General features: G+C 36.7%; 1 protein-coding gene across 8 annotated transcripts in view; it reads right to left on the reverse strand.

Moving 5' to 3' along the window:
- The window catches only part of NOL4 (nucleolar protein 4), a 417,003-nt gene that overhangs the window by 162,794 nt on the left and 229,888 nt on the right, over positions 1–24,321 (reverse strand). The gene's annotated exons all lie outside the window — the stretch shown is intronic.

A 24,321-nucleotide genomic window follows, 5' to 3' on the forward strand; every position in this document is an offset into this window, starting at 1 on the left:
TTGTCAGCATTATATATATTTTGAGGTCAGGAGTAACAAAAGAAAGATAAAATGTGGCTTAACAGTCAGAGGAATAAAAGAGTTAGGTAGGAAAAGACAAAGTTCCATGCTTTTTTATATTTATGGCATCCATTTTATAATTTGTGAGGAAAAAGCTAGTTTTATATTGCAAAATCCCAAATAAATGGAATTGTAAGAGAGAAAAATATTATGCAAAACACAGACAAGCATATGGATGTTATAATTTTGTACATCACTTTTCAAATACATCAAACTTAAAGAACTCAGGTTTTATTGATGAGACTCATCTAAAATTGCATAGAGGTTCAGTATCTCCATATGAGAAGTGTTGAAGAAATGTCTCTTTACTTGTCAGTTGAATGAATGAATGAATGGGAGATGCACTGCAGAGGGTCTGAGAGAGAAAACTTCCAAAGTTTACTAGAACGCACAGTCCTGTATCTAACACATAGTTGGCCCCTGTCAAGTATTTGTTTTCCTCCTCACCCTTTCTTCCCCTTCTACTTGCTTCACTTACATTTTTCGTCACAGTAGATTTACAGTTCCTGAGTGGAATGTAAAAGAATACGGAGAAGACAATTACAGCTTTCTTGAAATGTTCACTAAAATTCCTTCAGAAACCATAAAGTGGATTCTGTGCAGTGGATTTTTAAGTTAAAGAGAACACGTAGTGCAACTCCATCACTTTTATTCTATTTAAATACAGAGAATTTAAATAGGGGCACACTTCCTCATCACTTTTTAGAAACATATTCAGAAAATGCTAATTTTTTTCTAATTTTAGTATATCCATAAAATCACAAGTTTTTGACACACTAAGAAATATATTCTAAAACAACATAATATCTAAGAATTGTCTAAAGAAAATTCTGAATTTACACATTTATTAACTAGTGTTATTATGGACCTATTATTACAGGTAAATAATTATTGATAGTTACCTTGAGTGGGGTGGGGGGAGAGTGATGTACCTGTGTGAACTGAGACCAACTGTTTCAGAGGCTGATGATGCTGATAATTTTGAGCTGGAGAGGGTTATCTCAGGTTTGGCAAAGGTATGACTATTCTCATAACCCATGCTCAGGATACACCTTTTAATTGATTATTTTTCTTACCGAGGCTGGGCAAGATATATCTGCAGACCAGGCAGCCAGTACCAAATATTTGAAACTGAAACAAAAGATGAAAGCTATTTGCCAGGCCTAGGATAACGATTATTCAATTGTCATATCAACTTGGAACATCTCTCAGCCAAGAAATGAGGATTAGATAGATAAGAAATAGTTTGGGGACATGACCAGGCATTTAGTATTTATGCTGACTGTCCACGAATAATGCAATTTCAAAAATATAATGTGGACCTTATAGTGAACCTGTTCAAGACCTGGTTAACTACCGAAAGGGCAAAAAGCCAGGCAAAAGTGCCTACAGAACACAACTTGCTCTTTGGTATTACTGCAGCCTGGTTTAATTCAGAATTTGTTTAAATCATATAAAATATTTTACCATGATCTTAACACTGTTGGGAACTTAGAATTTAAATATGAATAAAATAGTGTTCTTGCTCTCTAGATATTCACATTATCATGGACTAAAAAGATTGAAGTCTATGTAGGTTTTTTACTAGTCCTTTTTTACCATAATAATTTCTTTATTTTCCATTCAACTTTGGCAAAATTCATAGGGAGAGATGTGTCACCATAATTAGTTCAAAGGCTCAAAGTCCCCAGCACACTATTGAGATCTGATAATGGTACCAAATTAAACCAAAGAATCCCAAGGTGGTAAAACTCAAGACAATGTGAGCACTTGACAATGTGTGCTCCTTCTCGGGGGAAGGATAATATCTGTGTCTGTTCTCAGTGCCTGGAAACTCCTCTGCAGACATCATCAAATGCTAATTTCTATTTTTTCTACTCAGGAATAGTGACAATGCTGTCATAACAAAGACGTTCTTAAAATTCAACAATGACTTTGAGAGAGATGGTGATTTGATACTGAATTTATTTCCTAAAAGTAAGGAACTATAAACCTGAATGTAGAAAGTATAGCTACATTACTATGTAAAAAGTTTAAATTGTGAAATGTGAGTTCCTCACAGAAAAATGATAATCTAAATCATAAGGAAAAACATATTCCTACATTTTATAAATCAGGACAATATATCTTGCATACATCAAGAATCTCAGCACAAATAAGAATTATTTTAATTCAGTTATTCCTAGTGACTATAAGCCAAATGGTTCAGAAAGCTTAATCATTTTTATATAGCAGGGTACAATTCAATACAACTTTTCTTTAATTGAATTCTTCCCAAATAAACCTGAGAAGAGTAGCATCTCCAAGTACCACCTCTTTAACACTACAAATGATGCTAACTAAATTCTCTAAAAACTGACTGTAGGTTCTTTCTACAAGATAATCCCAAAGTTCCTAATTGCCCTCATCCTTTTTTCTTTTCATACGCACAACATTAGCTAAGAACAACATGCCCTTCACCACTTCCAGCTGGTCTAGCTGATTCAATAAACACTTGTTAGAAACTGTGCTAAATGCTTATGCTTCTGAGATGAATAATGTATGTTTCTTCTCTGTTCCAATACAGGAGAAAAACATACAAAGGGATATTCAGAACCTAACATTGCAAATGAAATATAATAGCATTTAGAACTATATACCAGTTCTTAGAAACAAGAGAAGATGGTAACATTCATTGCATCAGGCAAAATTTCACAGCCCTAAACAAAGCTGTATGAAATGGGTAGAAGCACACCAGGTCAAAGGGGTGTGTGTGTGTGTCCACGTGTGTGTGCGCACACATGCATGTGTGTGCGCTTGGGGCGGGGGGACTGGGGTAGGATGAAGAAAGTAGACATAGCAAATATTCCAGGAAGAGGATATTCAAAGATGGTATTTCTAAAAGGATGGAACTCAGGTTTCATCATAGAGAATGCTAAGCACTAAGGTTGAAATTAAACACAATATTTAAGTAATGGAGGAAGAGGAGCAGAGGCCTATGGGGGCATGAATTAGGAGAGGCAAGTTTCCCCAAACTGGGTGTCAGAACAGCTTTGTGGGGACAGTGACATCTACACAGAGGCCTGCTTCAGTGATTTGTTCTACCATCTACCCAGGTCCCCATGCCAGAAACCAGGTCACCAAAATAACTTGCCTGGGTTATTTCACAGGTTCTCGAGATGATCTTGATCCCACCTTGGTTCATCCAGTTCCAGACCCAATAGTTTAAAATAGTCTAAAAATGAAAATCATATTATGTCGCTACTCTGATTAATGACCCTTGTAGTGACAATGTCCAAATACATAAACAAGGACTTTTGGAATGTGGCCTGTTTACTTTCTTGGACTCATCTTTGCCAGTATGTCCTCCATGCCCCAACCTCCCACCACACTGAAGTTCTTTTATTTCCTCAAAGATGCCATGCTCTGTCTTGGCTCCAAATCTTGCCTCTGCCTGGAACCAGTTCTTTAGTATAGAATGCAAGACTTCTGTCTTGTTTAGCTCCTACTTATTTTTCAGTTTCCTACTTAGATGTATTTCTTCTGCAAAGAAAGTCCTGACTCTTCAAATCCAAATTACTCCTCAAATTCAAATTGGTGCATCTCCTAGTTCTCTCCTATGCCATGTCCTCCTATTCTACCTCTAACTTCTCACTAATGAACAACCAGCTTTTGAGAAACAGGCACCGCCTCTGTCCTCTTCACCCTTATATTTCTAATTGCCAATACAACACATGGCACACAGGAGGGGCTCAATAAATATTTGTTAAATAATGGATAAAATGTAAGATAGCACCAAAAATGTATTATTAAATATAAGCATCCAGATTGGTTCAAGATGGCAGAGTAGAAGTACGTGTGCTCACTCCCTCTTGCGAGAGCATCAGAATCACAACTAACTGCTGAACAATCATTGCCAGGAAGAATCTGGAACTCACCAGAAAAGACACCCCACATCCAAAGACAAAGGAGAAGCCACAATGAGACGGTAGGAGGGGCACAATCACAATAAAATCAAATCCCATAACTGCTGGGTGGGTGACTCACAAACTGGAGAACACTTATACCACAGAAGTCCACCCACTGGAGTGAAGGTTCTAAGCCCCATGTCAGGCTTCCCAACCTGGGGGTCCAGCAACGGAAGGAGGAATTCCTAGAGAATCAGACTTTGAAGGCTAGTGGGATTTGATTGCAGGACTTCGACAGGACTGGGGGAAACACAGACTCCACTCTTGGAGGGCACACACAAAGCAGTATGCGCATCGGGACCCAGGGGAAGGAGCAGTGACCTCACAGGAGACTAAACCACACCTACCTACCTAGTGTTGGAGGGTCTCCTGCAGAGGCGGGGGTGGCTGTGTCTCACTGTGAGGACAAGGACGCTGGCAGCAGAAGTTCTGGGAAGTACTCCTTGGTGTGAGCCCTCCCACAGTCTGCCATTAGCCCAACCAAAGAGCCGGGTACACTCCAGTGTTGGTTGCCTCAGGCCAAATAACCAACCGGGAGTGAACCCAGCCCCACCCATCAGCAGACAGGCTGATTAAAGTTTTACTGGGCTATGCCCACCAGAGCAACACCCAGCTCTACCCACCACCAGTCCCTCCCAAAAGGAAACTTGCACAAACTCTTAGATAGCCTCATCCACCAGAGGGCAGAGAGCAGAAGCAAGAAGAACTACAATCCTGCAGCCTGTGGAACAAAAACCACATTCACAGAAAGATAGACAAGATGAAAAGGCAGAGGGCTATGTACCAGATGAAGGAATAAAATCAAACCCCAGAAAAACAACTAAATGAAGTGGAGATAGGAAACCTTCCAGAAAAAGAATTCAGAATAATGATACTGAAGATGATCCAATACCTCGGAAAAAGAATGGAGGCAAAGATCGAGAAGATGCAAGACATGTTTAACAAAGACCTAGAAGAATTAAAGAACAAACACCTAGAAGAATTAAAGAACAAATAAACAGAGATGAACAGTACAATAACTGAAATGAAAAATACACTAGAAGGAATCAATAGCAGAATAACTGACGCAGAAGAACAGATAAGTGACCTGGAAGACAGAATGGTGGAATTCACTGCTGCAGAACAGAATAAAGAAAAGAATGAAAAGAAATGAAGACAGCCTAAGAGACCACTGGGACAACATTAAACACAACAACATTTGCATTATAGGGGTCCCAGAAGGAAGAGAGAGAGAAAGGACCCGAGAAAATATTTGAAGAGATTATAGTCGAAAACTTCCCTAACATGGGAAAGGAAATAGCCACCCAAGTCAAGGAAGCACAGAGAGTCTCAGACAGGATAAACCCAAGGAGAAACATGCCGAGACATAGTAATCAAACTGACAAAAATTAAAGACAAAGAAAAATTATTGAAAGCAGCAAGGGAAAAACGACAAATAACATACAAGGGAACTTCCATAAGGTTAAGAGCTGATTTCTCAACCAAAACTCTACAAGCCAGAAGGGAGTGGCATGATATATTTAAAGTGATGAAAGGGAAGAACCTACAACCAAGATTACTCTACCCGGCAAGGATCTCATTCTGATTCGACGGTGAAATAAAAAGCTTTACAGACAAGCAAAAGCTAAGAGAATTCAGCACCACCAAACCAGCTCTACAACAAATGCTAAAGGAACTTCTCTAAGTGAGAAACACAAGAGAAGAAAAGGACCTACAAAAACAAACCCAAAACAATTAAGAAAATGGCCATAGGAACATACATATTGATAATTACCTTAAACGTGAATGGATTAAATGCTCCAACTAAAAGACACAGGTTCGCTGAATGGATACAAAAACAAGACCCATATATATGCTGTCTACAAGAGACCCACTTCAGACCTAGGGACACATACAGACTGAAAGTGAGGGGATGGAAAAAGATATTTCATGCAAATGGAAATCAAAAGAAAGCTGGAGTAGCAATACTCATATCAGATAAAATAGACTTTAAAATAGACTTTAAAATAAAGAATGCTACAAGAGACAAGGAAGGACACTACATAATGATCAAGGGATCAATCCAAGAAGAAGATATAACAATTATAAATATATATGCACCCAACATAGGAGCACCTCAATGCATAAGGCAACTGCTAACAGCTATAAAAGAGGGAATTGACAGTAACACAATAATAGTGGGGGACTTTGACACCTCACTTACACCAATGGACACATCATACAAACAGAAAATTAATAAGGAAACACAAGCTTTAAATGACACAATAGACCAGATAGATTTAATTGATATTTATAGGACCTTCCATCCAAAAACAGCAGATTACACTTTCTTCTCAAGTGCACACGGAACATTCTCCAGGACAGATCACACCTTGGGTCACAAATCAAGCCTCAGTAAATTTAAGAAAATTGCAATCATATCACGCATCTTTTCTGACCACAACGCTATGAGATTAGAAATGAATTACAGGGAAAAAACATAAAAAACACAAACACAGGGAGGCTAAACAATATGTTACTAAATAACCAAGAGATCACTGAAGAAATCAGAGGAAATCAAAAAATACCTAGAGACAAATTACAATGAAAACAAGACGATCCAAAACCTAAGGGATGGAGCAAAAGCAGTTCTAAGAGGGAAGTTTATAGCAATACAAGCCTACCTTAAGAAACAAGAAAAATCTCAAATAAACAATCTAACTTTACACCTAAAGGAACTAGAGAAAGAACAAACAAAACCCGAAGTTAGCAGAAGGAAAGAAATCATAAAGATCAGAGCAGAAATAAATGAAATAGAAACAAAGAAAACAATAGCAAAGATCAATAAAACTAAAAGCTGGTTCTTTGAGAAGATAAACAAAATTGATAAACCATTAGCCATACTCACCAAGAAAAAGAGGGAGAGGACTCAGTCAATAAATTAGAAATGAAAAAGGAGAAGTTATAACAGACACCACCGAAATACAAAGCATCCTAAAAGAGTACTACAGCAACTCTATGCCAATAAAATGGACAACCTGGAAGAAATGGACAAATTCTTAGAAAGGTATAACCTTCCAAGACTGAACCAGGAAGAAATAGAAAATATGAACAGACCAATTACAAGTAATGAAATTGAAACTGTGATTAACAATCTTCCAACAAACAAAAGTCTGGGACCAGATGGCTTCATAGGTGAATTCTATCAAACATTTAGAGAAGAGCTAACACCCATCCTTCTCAAACTCTTCCAAAAAATTGCAGAGGAAGGAACACTCCCAAACTCATTCTACAAGGCCACCATCACCCTGATACCAAAACCAGACAAAGATACTACAAAAAAAAGAAAATTACAGACCAATATCACTGATGAATATAGATGCAAAAACCCCCAAAATACTAGCAAAGAGAATCCAACAGCACATTAAAAGGATCATACACCACGATCAAGTGGGGTTTATCCCAGGGATGCAAGGATTCTTCAATATATGCAAATCAATCAATGTGATACACCATATTAACAAATTGAAGAAGAAAAACCACATGATCATCTCAATAGATGCAGAAAAAGCTTTTGACAAAATTCAACACCCATTTATGATAAAAACTCTCCAGAAAGTGGACATAGAGGGAACCTACCTCAACATAATAAAGGCCATATATGACAAAACCACAGCAAACATCATTCTCAATGGTGAAAAACTGAAAGCATTTCCTCTAAGATCAGGAACAAGACAAGGATGTCCACTCTCGCCACTATTATACAACATAGCTTTGGAAGTCCTAGGCATGGCAATCAGAGAAGAAAAAGAAATAAAAGGAATCCAAATTGGAAAAGAAGAAGTAAAACTGTCACTGTTTGCAGATGACATGATACTATATATAGAGAATCCTAAAGATGCCACCAGAAAACTACTAGAGCTAATCAATGAATCTGGTAAAGTTGCATGTACAAAATTAATGCACAGAATTCTCTCGCATTCCTATACACTAATGATGAAAAATCTAAAAGAGAAATTAAGGAAACACTCCCTTTACCATTGCAACAAAAAGAATAAAATACCTAGGAATAAACCTACCTAGGGAGACAAACGACCTGTATGCAGAAAACTATAAGACACTAATGAAACAAATTAAAGATGATACCAACAGATGGAGAGATATACCATGTTCTTGGATTGGAAGAATCAATATTGTGAAAATGACTAAACTACCCAAAGCAACCTACAGATTCAATGCAATCCCCATTAAATTACCAATGGCATTTTTTACAGAACTGGAACAAAAAATCTTAAAATTTGTATGGTGACACAAAAGACCCCGAATAGCCAAAGCAGTCTTGAGGGAAAAAAATGGAGCTGGAGGAATCAGACTCCCTGACTTCAGACTATACTACAAAGCTACAGTAATCAAGACAATATGGTATGGGCACAAAAACAGAAATATAGATCAATGGAACAGGATAGAAAGCCCAGAGATAAACCCACACACCCATGGTCAACTAATCTATGACAAAGGAGGCAAGGATATATAATGGAGAAAAGACAGTCTCTTCAATAAGTGGTGCTGGGAAAACTGGACGGCTACATGTAAAAGAATGAAATTAGAATACTCCCTAACACCATACACAAAAATAAATTCAAAATGGATTAGAGACCTAAATGTAATACCATACACTATAATACTCTTAGAGGAAAACATAGGAAGAATACTCTTTGACATAAATCAAAGCAAGGTCTTTTTTGATCCACCTGCTAGAATAATGGAAATAAAAACAAAAAGAAAGAAATGGGACCTAATGAAACTTAAAAGCTTTTGCACAGCAATGGAAACTATAAACAAGACAAAAAGACAACCCTCAGAATGGGAGAAAATATTTGCAAATGAAGCAACTGACAAAGGATTAATCTCCAAAATATATAAACAGCTCATGCAGCTCAATATTAAAAAAACAAACAACCCAATCAAAAAATGGGCAGAAGACCTAAATCGACATTTCTCCAAAGAGGACATACAGATGGCCAAGAAGCACATGAAAAGCTGCTCAACATCACTAATTATTAGAGAAATGCAAATCAAAACTACAATGGGGTATCACCTCACACCAGTTAGAATGGGCATCATCAGAAAATCTACAAACAACAAATGCTGGAGAGGGTGTGGAGAAAAGGGAACCCTCTTGCACTGATGGTGGGAATGTAAATTGATGCAGCCACTATGGAGAACAGTATGGAGGTTCCTTAAAAAACTAAAAATAGAATTACCATATGACCCAGCAATCTCACCTCTGGGCATATACCCAGAGAAAACCATAATTCAAAAAGACACATGCACCCCAGTGTTCATTGCAGCATTATTTACAATAGCCAGGTGATGTATAGAACCTAAATGCCCATCGACAGATGAATGGATAAAGAAGATGTGGCATATATATATACAATGGAATATTACTCAGCCATAAAAAGGAACGAAATTGGGTCATCTGTAGAGACGTGGATGGATCTAGAGACTGTCATACAGAGTGAAGGAAGTCAGAAAGAGAAAAGCAAATATCGTGTATTAATGCATATATGTGGAACCTAGAAGAATGGAACAGATGAACCGGTTTGCAGGGCAGAAATAGAGACACAGTTGTAGAGAACAAACATATGGACACCAAGGGGGGAAAGTGGCAGGGGGATGGGTGGTGTGATGAATTGGGAGATTGGGATTGACATATATACATTAATATGTATAAAATGGATAAGTAATAAGAACCTGCTGTATAAAAAAAAATAATAAAATTCAAAAAAAAATTAAAAATAAATATAAGCATCCAATAGAAGTGTTAAATAAAAACTTCTAACACATAAAAATTAAGTCCCCATTTACCTTCTCACTCATTAAAGGAAGTCAAAACATGACTTTGGATCACTGTAGATTAATGAAACTTCCATGAAGAAGTGATTAAAGTTACTGTCTAAAATTTACTAAAGTTAATATCTAAAATAATCATGCATCATACTTAAGGTAAAAACCTGGGCTAGGATCATTCCTTCCTAACACAGACATCTTTAACTGTGTTTATCTTACTTGTAGGAAATATTTTGGAAGTAAATAATATCCCCAGGAAAACTCATTCATGCTCATTCTATGTATCCTTGCATAATAATATTTTTGCAAGAGGTACAGACACAATTTTATTTTACATTTTGGTTTTGGCACTTAACAATTTAGTTCTGAATCCACCCTTTTGAGGAACTTCTTAAGGACAAGTGTTAAAGTATATGATTCTCTTTTGACTTTTATTGATGTTTTCCAGTGCTCTGAAACTCTTTCATGTGAGTATGCTGCCCAGTGAATATTTTTATTACTCCACATGTTTTATTCTAGATAATTATCTATGGATGTAACTGTGTCATTCATGGTCTAGGCTTTTTAGAAAAGAGACCACATTTTATTCATCTCTGCATCCTCAGAGTCCAGCATGATACCTGACTCATAGTAGACCCTCAAGACATGTTTGTTTGATGGATGAAATAAAGTTTATTTACTTCACCCCTTTTGCAAATCTACCACTTTGACCATTTAAAATACCTTAGTGAATTAGAAGAGCGTACTATCTATTTGGCTTTCTAAAATGCACATGGAATCACATCTTCCTCCTTGCTGAAAGATCCTTTCTTGTTACTTTAACTGCTTAACCTACTGCATGGTTTCATTCATTTACAATCATAATACAAATAATGATAGTTCCTTTTTCTTTTGTCTTAAGACAAAAGAAACATTTCCAGTTTCTTTTTTTCATTTGGTGTTCATCACATTTTCCAGTTTCTTTCTTTCATTTGGTGTTCTTCACATTTCCCATATCCCTAGCATTTAACTCAAAGTTTTGCCCATAGAAAATAGTAAATATGTATGTCTAAATGAAGAATTCTAAGCAATAAGGATTATTCTCTCATTTTATGGGTAAGTAAAATTGAATTAAAGCAAGATTAAGTAATCTGTCCAAGCCCTCACAGTTTAGTCAACTGCAAAATTCTGAATCACTTTTCTTCCCTTTTCTGGATGAAAACTATTTTCCTTTTAACACTCAGGCGAAATAGGATGTTCCCAGGAAAATCTTTCCTGACCAACCCAATCTTCCACTCCTATCTCTCCTCTCAAGAAAATGAATCATCCACTTACACATGTGACTTATTTTCAATCTTAAACGACTGTACTTAGCAGACTATCATATAGTAATGTGTTTGTCTCTCCTCTTTTCTTGATGCCCCTGGAGAGAAGACCTATGTCTTTTTCATTTCAGCAATCTTAGTGCTTAGTATGTAATTGGTGCTCAAATCTGAATTTGTTGAATTCAGTTGAAAAGCCAATGTTAAGGCAGTATGTTGAAATAATAACTTAAACTTATATTTCATTTTTATAATCATACTCTTACTTTAACCAAATATAATTTTAAAAATCATACAAATCCAATGAACCCTTTTTGTAAGGAAACCATATATTGACTCACACCTCAGTTCTCTGAGATCTGCCTTTGTTCTCACCACTCAGCTGAAACTGCCCTCTGGAAGGCCTCTAGGGACACCCAAGTCAATGGCTCCTTCCCTTCTCCAACTCCCCAAATGATCCACCTTGAAAATGATCCATCGCCTCCCTCTCGTACATGGGGCTGGACAGGCCAGGTTCTCTGTGTTTTCTGGATCTCTGTCAGCTTCATCTCTACCCTTCCTCCCTGTTCTCTCTTTTTCATCCGATAGAGAAAGGCTCGGGTCTGTTGGCTGCCAATTTCCTATCTGATCTCCTGCTGACACTGTGTGGATGACTCCTACTTCTTTCCTCTCTAGTCTTTCTCCTCAAGGTTGGCCTCACATTTCCACCTGGCAGCCACTCATGCCTAACTGACCCTTTAGAATCTGAAACTCCTTAAGCACAAAACAGGCTGGCATGGCTCCTGCCCTGGCAAAGGCCCTTGCACCTCTCCCCGGGAAAGCTTCCCTCCACCTCCTGTCTCCAGCATCCTCAAACCATTCCCTGTAGCGCTGACACATCCGTCCTCCTGCCCGAGGCTCAGTCAGTGCATCACTCTGCTGCTCGGCTGCTTGTATTCTTCCACAGTTCCCCAAGCTCAGGGACACCAACGAAGGAGCACACATTAGGACTGGGAAATGTCTGCCCTGACTCGCTTTTATGCACTCCTTAGTCCATCCAAACTCAAGGTTATTTGCTCTCAGATCACTCTGGCGTATCCTTGTTTTAGTGACTTTATTCTCTGCTTTCCGTTCAGCTCCTTAACCTTCTCTCATCATAACTATCCTTATTCTTTGGGTTCATACGAATGCTTTCCTCCATGAAACCTTCAATTCCTTTGTGTTTTCACAGAACAGTTTTGCACATAAGGATGGACATTCATCTATTTTCACCTTTTAATTGGTTTATGTAATAGCTCCTTCAGAAGCAATTCTATAGCTTCCACAGTCTATAGTACTCTGCCCATACAGGAACTGAGGAGTATTTGATGACTCAGACAATTCTGACCTAAAGACAATTACTTCAGCATTATAGCAGCATCTCTGATGAGAAAGCTAACACCAGGAATAATATTTTAATTAAAATGTAGAAATAAATATCACAGGTTAATTTTGGTTTTTAAAAGCCTGTCTTAAGTGGTGGAGAGATGAACGGGGAGAGCACAGAGCATTTTTAAGGGCAGTGAAAACACTCTGTATGATACCATAATGATGGATGCCTGTCATTATACATTTGTCCAAATCCAAAGAATATACAATACCAAGAGTGAACCCTGAGGTAAACTGTGGACTTGGGTGATTATGATGTATCAGCATAGGCTCATCAATTGTAACACATGTACTACTCTGGTGGGGGATGTTAATCACGGGGGAGGTTATGCATGTGTGGAACAAGGGGTATATGGGAAATCTCTGTACTTTCCTTTTAGTTTTGCTGTGAACTGAAAACTGCTATAAAAATTGTCTAAAAAATATTTGTCGTAAGCACCAAAGTGAAACCAATTAAAAACACTTAATTTTCTTTATATTGTTTGCACATTTGAGAATCACAACACAAGACCTCATAACCCCCCAAATACCTCCTTTACCAACCTGCTATGATGTTATCCTCCTCAATCACCATATTGAAAATTTACTTCATTTGATTCCCTGTTTTTTTAATTGAAATATATTTGACATATAACATTGTGTAAAGTTAAGGTACACAGCATGTTAATTTGACACATTTATATATTTGTAATCTGATGAACATTATAGTGATAATTAACACCTCTATCATATCACATAATTATCATTTTTTTAGTGGTTGTAATAATCAAGATCTGGTCTCTTAAAATGTTTGATGATTATAGTACAATATTGTTGTTTATATTCAGTATACTGTGCATTATATCTCTAGGAGTTATTTACTACTTATTGCAAGTTTGTATCCTTAAACATCTGTCCTACCTCCTCAATTCCATCCCCTGGTAACCAACATTTTACTCTCTGTTTTTACAAGTTTGTCTTTTTTAGATTCCAGGTAAGTGATATCATGCAGTGTTTGTCTTTCTCTGACTTATTTCACTTAGCATAAAGTCCTCTCTACGTATGTTGTTGCAAATGGCAAGGTATCCTTTCTCATTGCTGAATAATATTTCATTATGTGTGTGTGTGTGTGTGTGTGTGTGTGTGTGTGTGTGTGTATCCCCACATCGTATTTATCCATTCATTCACTTATTTCACTTACCATAATATCTTCTCGATTTACCCATGTTGGTGCAAACAGCAAGGTGTCCTTCTTTCTCATCGCTGAATAATATTTCATTGTGTGTGTGTGTGTGTGTGTATCCCCACATCCTATTTATCCATTCATCCATTAATGGGCACTTAGGTTGCTTCCATATCTTGGCTATTGTGAATAATGCTGTAATAAACACAGGAGTTCATATATCTGTTTGATATTCTGTTTTCATTTCCTTCAGGTATACACCCAGAGGTAGAACTGCTGGATTATATTGTAGATCTATTTTTAAATTTTTTTAAAGGTTTGCTTTTTTTTTTAAAGGTTTGCATTTTTTTAAAAATTTATTTATTTATGGCTGTGTTGGGTCTTCGTTTCTGTGCGAGGGCCTTCTCCAGTTATGGCAAGCGGGGGCCACTCCTCATCGCGGTGCGCGGGCCTTCTCAGTATCGCGGCCTCTCCTGTTGCAGAGCACAGGCTCCAGACGCGCAGGCTCAGTAATTACGGCTCATGGGCCCAGTTGCTCCGCGGCATGTGGGATCTTCCCAGACCAGGGCATGAACCTGCGTCCCCTGCATTGTCAGGCAGACTCTCAACCACTGCGCCACCAGGGAAGCCCCTATTTTTTAATTTTTTGATTAAAAAAATTTTCCATATTGTTTTCCACAGTGGCTGAACCAATTTACTTTCTACCAACAGTATATAAGGATTCCCTTTTCTCCATATCCTTGTCAACACTTGTTATCTTCTGTCTTCTTGATGATGGACATTATACTTGGTGTGGGATGATATCTCATTGTTGTTTTGATTTGTATTTCCCTGATGATTAGTGACCACAGATTAGTGATCATCTTTTCATGTACCTGTTGGCCATTTGGATAACTTATTTGGAAAAATTTCTATCTAGTACCTCTGCCCATTTCTTAGTCAGACTGCTCCCTCCCCACCTTCCTTCATTCCTCCCTTCCTTCCTCCCTTCCTTCCTTCCTCTCTCCCTCCCTCTCTCCCTCCCTCCTTCTCTTCCTTCCTTTTTTGCTATTTAATTGTATGAACTAACTCATTTATTGGTTTGGCCAAAAAGTTCATTCGGGGTTTTCTGTCACATCTTACGGAAAACCCCAAACAAACTTTTTGGCCAACCCAATATTTTGGCTATTAACCCTTTCTGATACATGGTTTGCAAAATAGTTCTCCCATTTGGTAGGATGCCTTTTCATTTTGTTGATTGTTTCTTTTGCTGTGCAGTAGCTTTTAGGTTTGATGTAGCCCTATTTATTGATTTTTGATTTTGTTGTTTGTGCTTTTGGTGTCATATCCATTTTAGTCACGGTTTACTGTGAAATATTCAAATGAGAATCTCTGGCCCAGAGAGGTAAGACTGTATACATATTACCTGGAATAGGACATATTCATATTCCATTAATTCATATTAAGGCCAGAGTCAGTTGCACAGTGGGGAGTTCAAGGAAGCCAAGATACAATGTCAGGAAACTGCTAATGCGAGAAAGTGGGTAGAATAAGATCAATACAATATATCCCCACATCACTGTATCTTTTCCCTTCAACAAACATTTTGTAGGGAGCAAGCCTCACGCATGTAAATCACTTTAGTGTATGACCACACAATCCATCACCCATCACCTCGTCCTCATTATTCTTGGATCATCTTTCTAAAAGTTGAAAAAAGAAGAGATTTTTTTTCCTGGTTGAGGTAATCAAGGAAGGTGTTATGAAGGAAGGTGACATTTGAATTGGACAAATTCCAACAGAGTCAGGAAAGATTTTAATAAGCAGTAGTTCCAAGATATCCTAGGATCTATTTCTATGAGTACATGTTATAAATTCCCAGAAATGGGTCCTAGAATAAATGCCTATAAAATGCCTCTGGGAATGTATTATATATTCTAGATTCCTGGAAAATAAGTGTAACTAAAACAAAATAAGGAAAAGGAGACAAAAAAGAGGAAGAAAAGGAAAGTAGTACACACTAGTTGAAATAAATATGCTTCTTCAAATCATCAATCTGAGTTAAGTAATTAGTAGGTTATTAAAAATGGATATTCAGCTCCCCAAATAAATACTTATGAATTGAGAACGTTTTTGCAAGATTTAGCTAAGCCTCAAATTCTGGAGTCAAAAACAATCACCACAGCAATTCCGTTTACTGTGCATTTATGTGAAAAATGAACACAGCCTTATTTAATCTTCACAATTGCCTACAGGTTAAGTATTATTATCTGCATTTTACTGATGAAGTATCCAGGCTTAAAAAGTATAGATGCTCAAAGTCACAGAGCTGCAGTATTGCTTCCCAATCAGGGAACAACTGTGAACCATAAAATAGCAGCTAGGGGTCTCAGCATTAAGTCAAATTTGCTTTTGCTCATTTTCAGACCCTACCCCATGACCTCAGCTTACACTGTAGTGGTTGAAATGTGAGCCAAATGATTTGGGGTTTAAATCCGAATTATAGAAATTCTTAGTATAGCCATATTTATAAATTCTTTGGGTCTTAGTTTTTCCATATGTGAAAAAAATGGGAATGATAACTGAGCCTAATTCCATTGTGTTGTTATAAGGATTACATGAGTTAGTTCTTAGAAGAGTGCCTGGAAAATAGTAAGAACCCAATGCATGTTACCTGTCATTATTATTCTTTGGGACCAAGTTAATGACTTAATTCTCTTCTTTTTAACTCTGTTATCTGAGTTACCCTCTTGACCCCAGCTAACTCCAGGATCTCCATTTCAAAAATACTTAAAAAATACTAATAACGAGGCTACAGATAGTTGCTCTTAGGGGGTATACTTTAAGACTCATCAAATATTTAATATTAATGAAAATCATAAGCTATTATATTGAGACAAATTAGAATGTGCTGCTCTCTGTCTTTGGCATTAATTTTTCTTCTTTTATTCTTTCCCCAAATTTGGGTCAACATCAAGTGTATCAAGGAATGCTGTTAATATCCATTATTTTGAGACATGTATAAATCACTGCAGGGTATTCCAACTACATTTCTTTCTCTTAGGGTTCCTCTACCATTCTCTCAAGACACCTACAGACCAAATTACATTTTTAACTATTTGATATTATTCCAACTGATAGAACATAAGTAAAACAGACAAACACATGTACACTGATAAAACAAAATAAAATATCCTCCAGAAACCTCAAAAAACACTGAACACAAAAACATAAAAAATAAAACTCTTATTTCTTTTTGAGCTATTGATGAACCATCAAATAAACACAAAGGTAACAAGTGGTCCATTTTCTTTTTTTTGTACTTTGGTTAAAGATACAACCTATCATTCTAACCAGATTATTTATGAATGTATGGAATTGAAGGCTGAAGGATCAGTTGAGATTGTGTATTGACCCAACTGAACTCTTACATGTTTAGAAAGGAACTCAAAATTGATATTTTGCTGCGTATGGGAAATTAAAATCAACTTCGCTTCACATATTTCAGGATGTAAATTATAAAAGTCCTTTGCCTTCTCCATTCTCCTGAGATAACAAATGTGAAATGATCTAACATGGACTGAAACACACATAGAAGGCACTCAAAAATGGTAGTTCTACCACCCGTCTTTCTGTAATAACTTATAAAGAATAAAAGTATATATAACAGTAAGCATGACAGCGTAAGAATTCAAAAGGACACTGATTTGGGTGGTAGGAGTCAGTTGGGTTCATCTCCATTTCTTCAAATGCAAAGTGAAGTGGTTCCTGATTTTAAAGATTGAATTTTTCTATAGCGTAATTAATTTTACAGTCTATGAGCAAAGCAAGCACTTTTTCACAAAAGCATTATATACTTTTAAATTTAGATTGCAAATAGGATAGATAGTATAAACCAATTTATACTATATCATTCTTGTATATCTTTTGATTTAAAAAATGTACTAAGAACAGAAGGAAAAATATGTCCAATAACTAGCAGAACTGAAGTCCAGGCAACTTGTAAGAATAAAATACACTGTATGTGTGTGTTTTATACACACTATCTATATAACACATATGTAAATATATAGGTATATATGTATGTGCATATATACATATATATTACATGAATGCTATTTTAAATTGGTAGCTAATAAAACTTAAGCTTAAAATTTACCCTGGGGCTTTTTAAAGACCCACTCTAACTCAGCTCCTACCCATTTATTTTTACATTCATGCACTAAAACAATAAATGGATATTTTGTAGACTTGCTTAGGTTTTCAACAGAGGCATCTGGTATATTATTTCCATTTTGTAAAATAATTCATAAAGAAGAGCAAAAAAATATATTCGTATAAGAAATGTCACTGCAAGTATTTGCCATTTATCAAGTAACTATCTGCTAATTGTACTAGACCTCTGCCTCTCTGAATTGTTTGCCTGTCATAGCCTCCATATGGGTCCATAAACATAACTGGTCTTACATAGCATCAGCCAATGTGGGTGTAGCGAAAAGCACATGGGTTTCAGATGATCTGGGTTCAATACTAAGCTCTACCACTTAAGTAACTATTGATATATAGTTAATTTCAGTTAAATAGTATAACATCCACTAGATTTTATGCCCTTATGTTTCAGTGAGACTGAAACGTGTGATTACACGTTCTCTCCTTATCAGATACAATGAATTGGTTTAAGTTAAAAATATGAAAGTGTTACACAAGTGTTCATCATTATTAGAGTTGATATGGCATCCCAGTGTCATCATCCCTTTATCCTGTGGCTGTTAGTTTCTTTCACATGCAATTCTGTCCATTTAACATTCTAAATATTTCTTAAATCTCTGCTTTCATCTTCATCCCTACTACCACCTCACTAAGGCAGGACCTCATGCTCTGTTTACAGCCTCCTCCCTTTTTATGCCACTTAAAGCCATCTGGTAACAAAGATGCCACAATGATGAATCCCAAAACACAATCAGACCATGCTATATTCCTATCCAACATCCTAAAGTGATTCCCTGTCAACTACAAAGTGAAGTTCAAGCAAATAAAAGGGCATTCATAGTCTACCCTAATCTTACACCTGAACTACTTCTCCAGACTCATCTCTCACCACTTCCACCCTCAACATTTCTAGACACTAACTTAATGTTCTGCTCATTAAGAATTCCCTTCTCCCCTTCACCAGGTGACTATTTCCTACTTAACTGTTATGAATTAACTTGAGAACTTTCCAAGGCATGGCTAATAGGCTTAGAAGGCATTCTCACATACAAACTAATTTCCATGTTATAATACACCTATTTATTTATGTATCTATCTTTCTGGCTAAAATGTGAGTTCTTAATGATGGAGACCTTTTTTTTTTTCTTTGTCCTTCTAGCACCCAGGCTAATGCCTAGCACATATTAGGCACATTTGTTGAATATATATTGTTGTTTCTACCTGAACCACATCTGGGCCAAAAATCTCTACACAACACCAAGAAGCCAGAAATTGAAAATCATCAAATTAAAACAATAATAAGCTGGAATAGCCACATGACAAAGACCAAAATAATATCATTCCAGAAGTTAATCCACCATTCCTATGTTTCAAAGGCAATCTCATTACACCTAAATATTTCAAAGAGATATTTTGAAAAAATCAACTGCTTCCATTCATCATATCTAAGTAAAATCACATAGCAATTATTAATGGTAATCATGAGAAATATTTTATAAACTTTAATTTGAATGGTAATATCCATTTTGATAAAAATTTAAAGGAAAGATTGAAAATAATGTCACATGGGCCACATTGAGGAAAAACATATTTTTAAGTGAAGTGAAGATTGAAGGGTCCTGGGAACTAAGCCAAAAACTAAATATGTAGCAACTACAGTGACACATTAACCCTCAAACAATAATTACCTTCCTACTGCAGTTATTACTTGAAAGATTATTCTTTCAGGGATTGATTCAGAATATTTTACCATATTAAGTAAAATGCAGCTGGGTCACAGATACTAAGAGAAAAACAGAAAACCAAAAAGAAGAAAAATATCTATGATACATGTTTTTAAGTTATGTATTTCCCTCCATTAGAGTTCTAGGTTTGTTTCTGTTCTCATCTATTAATAATTTTGAACATATCTATACCTAGATTTGGGTTTTCTTGGCCTTTCTTTTTTCATATAACTAGTCCCTTAATGCTTCCTCCTGAGTCTTATTTTCCAAGCTCTTAATCAACATTTCCACTTTCTTCTGGGCTCTAATGTTACCAGTTGTCCTTTAAAAATGTGGCCATCTGCAAGTAGAAAATACATAACTCCTAAACTCTTTTCATGCAATAGATTTCTTCTTTAGATTGGTTAATATGATTCCCAGCTAGTCCAGTAAGTGACTTTGCATAATAATAAGCAATTTGTAAATGGCCTAGTCTAGTTCAGCTATCCTTTTTAAGCATTTCTATTCACTGTTAAGTTTTTAAAATGCTTTATAATCATTTTTGCTTGATATTCTTCATAATAAAATTGTGAAATAGGTCAATATTAAACTCACTGGAATCTAAGTTTCTCAGAGATACTACATAATTAGGCTTTTATATTCCTCAAAGGTAAAACAGAGGCTAGCCTCAAAAATATTGGAAGAAAGAATTGGTAATAGTTTCACTTTATAAATTTGCACAGAATTGATGAAACAGCTGAACAGATGAGTTTGCTAAACCTTTACATGAAGGTCACCAGACAGCCTTGCGGCACTCTGAGTTTAGAGTTGGACTGCAAGAATTCCTGAAGCAAAATTCCAGATACAGTCTCCTTCACAATAAAAATGATTCAGCTTTCCTACCCAGCCTCTACAACTACATCTACAACTAACATCAATCCAATTTCCCACTAACTCTGCTAATTCTTCCTCTGCCATGGGTTTTGAACGCTACTCTAAGCCTTAACTCTCTTAAACATCCTCCAAGTTTAGACCTATGTCACTTCACCTAAGGATTACTCCATTTAACCACTTACATCAATTTTGAATTGCCCTGTATTTTGGCTTCTAAAATATCCCCTATTCTTATCTGGCTGCCTTCATTTTCTTTTGGGGTTCTTTTTCCCCTACAAACTCCTTCTATGCCACTTGTTCCTGATGGGTTTACGTTCTGCAGGATGATATATTTTGAGCTCGTCTCTCCTTAGTCTATGTAATTCTGAGGTGATCTTATCAACCACAACAGCTTCAAGCAGCACTCCTCTGAAATCTTTCAAATGTCTCTCTCTCCAGCTTGAATGTTTCTTCTAAGCTGAAACATATGTCCCCAATACCTATTAAACATCTCTAATGGATACTGCATAAATACCATAAACTTTATATGTCAAACCAGCTTCCTTCAAATGTTTCTCATTTTGAATCTTAGTAAATGTAATCACCATCCACTCAGGAAACCAGGCCCTAAATCCTGGAGTCATACTAAAATGTTCTCTGCTTCACTTCCCACATTCAGTAAAACTTTATTTCTCCAAAATATTTGAGAAACTACTATGCACCAGATATTAACCCATGTGCTAGACATACCGCAGTGACCAAGGTAGACATCATTCTTATACTCATAGAATTTACAACCTAATGGAATGTATAAAGAGGTCATTCATATGGTAATCTATGTGAAAGACATTCCCAAGAGTTTGGCAATATACAACCTATGGAGCTGTATATGGTAGTCCTGCAGACACAGTGTCAAAAGAACAACAGTGTCATGTTCGTTATTACTTTTTTTACTATGCCTCTGCATTATAATTTTCCTGGACTGCCACAATAACTCTCTAACCATTTTCTGTCTTTTTTTCCTAGTCCCTATTGTATTCAGCCACTACAATGTTGCCAGAATAACCTTTCTAAAATTCCAAGCTGACCACAACCTTATCATGCTAAACACTACCTATAGGATACAATCCAAAGTCCTTAAACTGGCCTACAAAGCCTTCATGATAGAGCCTCTCTATCCTCCATTCCTCCACACGTTCTCCACTGCGGCCATGCTAAGCTCCTTGCCAATCTCCACGCTCAGAGTACTCTCTCACTGTTCTAGGCCTCGAAACATGCTCTACCATAAATAATCCTCCCCATCTGAATCACTTCTTGCCCTTCACACTTATCCCTGGCATCAATCTCTATAAAGTCTTCCTTAAGATTCATCATGGTCCTATGGGTGTCCCACCTCTGCTCTCTCATGTCACCCTGCCATATGCCCATCATATTACTTATGGAATCAGATTATAATTACAAGTTTGCTTCTCTTTCCTGATAGACTATAAGTTTTTGAGAGTCAGGGACCCTGCTTTGCTCATTTTCATATTTTTGCTTCCTCTAACAGTGCCTTGCATGTAGGAGTTCCTCGATAAATAGTTGGTGAATAAATTAACTGGTGGCAAATAGTCTATCTTGCATAATGATACTGGGTTTTTCCTCAAATACCATGTTATGAAGTCATACCTATCTCAGAATGGACAGTAGTTTCCTAGCCTAGGAGGCCAACTCACCCTTCCTGTCTCCATTCCAGGTCCTTCACAGTGTCTAATAAGAGAATCCTTCCAAAAAATGGCAGTCTTACAGTTCCTTCAAAGTACAAGATTCACTTCCTGAAGAAAGCCCTCTTCATTACTTCAATAGAAATAGTATATTCTTATTCAGAACTCTCCATGTTTTAACACAGGAATAGATATTTGCCTACATTTTTGCTAAGAAACTTTTCTATGTTTATGTGTAATAGGGAAGAACAAATCTGACTCCATACTGGATCTGTTTATTTTACTTTAACCTTCGTGTTCTATTGTTTTTGCTACAAGTTAAAAATGTTGCCTACAGCCTGAAATATACAGGATCGCCCATTCTCAAGGCTCTGATGTTTAAAGGTATAACACTTTTCCATTCATATAGAGATAAAAAGTTGCAGAACAGAGTATAACATTTATGACCGGACCTGCCTGGACAGCTACAAGAACAAAGGATTCCCACACCAAGAAGTCTGCACCGACCAACCACACACCCTCCCCTTTTAGTATAAAAGAAGCCTGAATTCTAACTTGGATAAGATGGTTCTTTGGGACGCTAATCCACCATCTTCTTGGTCTGCTGGCTTTCTGAACAAAGTCGCTATTCCTTACCCCAACACCTCAACTTATTGGACTGTCGTGCGGTGAGCAATACGAGATTGCACTTGGTAACGTATGTACTCTCTTTACCATGACTGTATTAAGAGCCATATGAATAAAGACTCTTCTGTCTTTGAGTTGTCTCTATTATCTACCCATTGCTGTAAGTGTGACAGGTATTTAATATATCCTTTCTGAAAAAATTCCCTCTGGATTCTGGTCCCAACATGCTGTCACAAATATTCTTACAAATTCAATTATTTTCTATTTCACCTGATTTGATTTCTTAGCAGTGTCCATCAAAGCTGACCACTCTCTTTCTTGAAAGATGGACTTTGCTTAGCTTTCTTACACTATGCCCTTCTGATTTTTCTTTTGTCTCTCTGGCTACTTCTCAGTCAGCTGCGGAAGCTGTTCTTTAACCAAACCATTAAACCTTCCTCAAAGGTGTCTCCTTCTCCCCCGGGTCCACTTCCCATCTTACTCTTCACAGCTCAGTCAATCTGTGCTTTTTATAGCCCCATTTTGAAAGAGGTAGGAAAGTAACTTCATTCTGTCTAATGTATGGAAGAATGTGTTTTAATGAGCACAGTTCCTATGGTAATATTGAACAAGGGGGGAAAGAAGAGAAGAGCAAACCACTGGATGATTTTAGAAAAAAATTTCAGCAGATATATAGCATTAAAAGGACATTTTGTGATTAAGTTTTATAAAGACAGGGTTATGTGGAGGGCAGGGAAACTTACGGGTTTTTTTGTTTTGTAAAATGTAACACGGTGATTCAGATCATGTTAGTGAATATAAAATCACCTGTGTTTGTATGATCTGGCTTTAAACCACCGAAGAGAGTACTGTGCATTTACCACTGCAAAAGTTGTAACAGCCTTCCTCAGGCAGAAGTGCTTAAGAGTCTGATAATGTCTAGTAACTTACTTAAAAGAGGAAAAAACAACACACTCTCAGGCAAGCAAGCGGATTTAAATAGAGCCAATTTAGAAAGCATAGTTTTTTAGCAAATTCAGAAATTAATCCAGATTAAGACATTTTGCTTTCAGGCTCTATTTCAAAAGACCACTTCTACAGCTCTAACTTAGAAGTGGGAGCAGGGGAGGGAGTCAAAATGTGTACACTATAAAAATCCTCATACGTTCAAAAGTATACCTTCAAAAATTATAGAGCAAAGTCATCAGCATGAATTATCTCAAAATGATAGAAATATAGCTTAATTTTTTAAAGAATAAATCCATCGGGAATGGGGAAGATTGTAATTTATTCTGATATAAAGAATCTAGAAATTTAGATAATATATCTGAAACACGTTTCTGTCTTTTGTATAACACAGTTTATGATAAATTGTTTGTTCAAGGAGTTATTTAATCTATATGTTTCATCCGGAAAACTGACACATTTCTCCTATGTACATGAAGTAAGTTACTGACTGAAGTCCACAGGTCTCTAAAGCAAACTTAAGAATTTAATTGAAATTTCATTGCTACATACGCCTATCCAATCAAGTAGAAA

This window comes from Eschrichtius robustus, chromosome 14 (genome assembly GCF_028021215.1).
Source record: "Eschrichtius robustus isolate mEscRob2 chromosome 14, mEscRob2.pri, whole genome shotgun sequence".
Classification (NCBI taxonomy): domain Eukaryota; kingdom Metazoa; phylum Chordata; class Mammalia; order Artiodactyla; family Eschrichtiidae; genus Eschrichtius; species Eschrichtius robustus.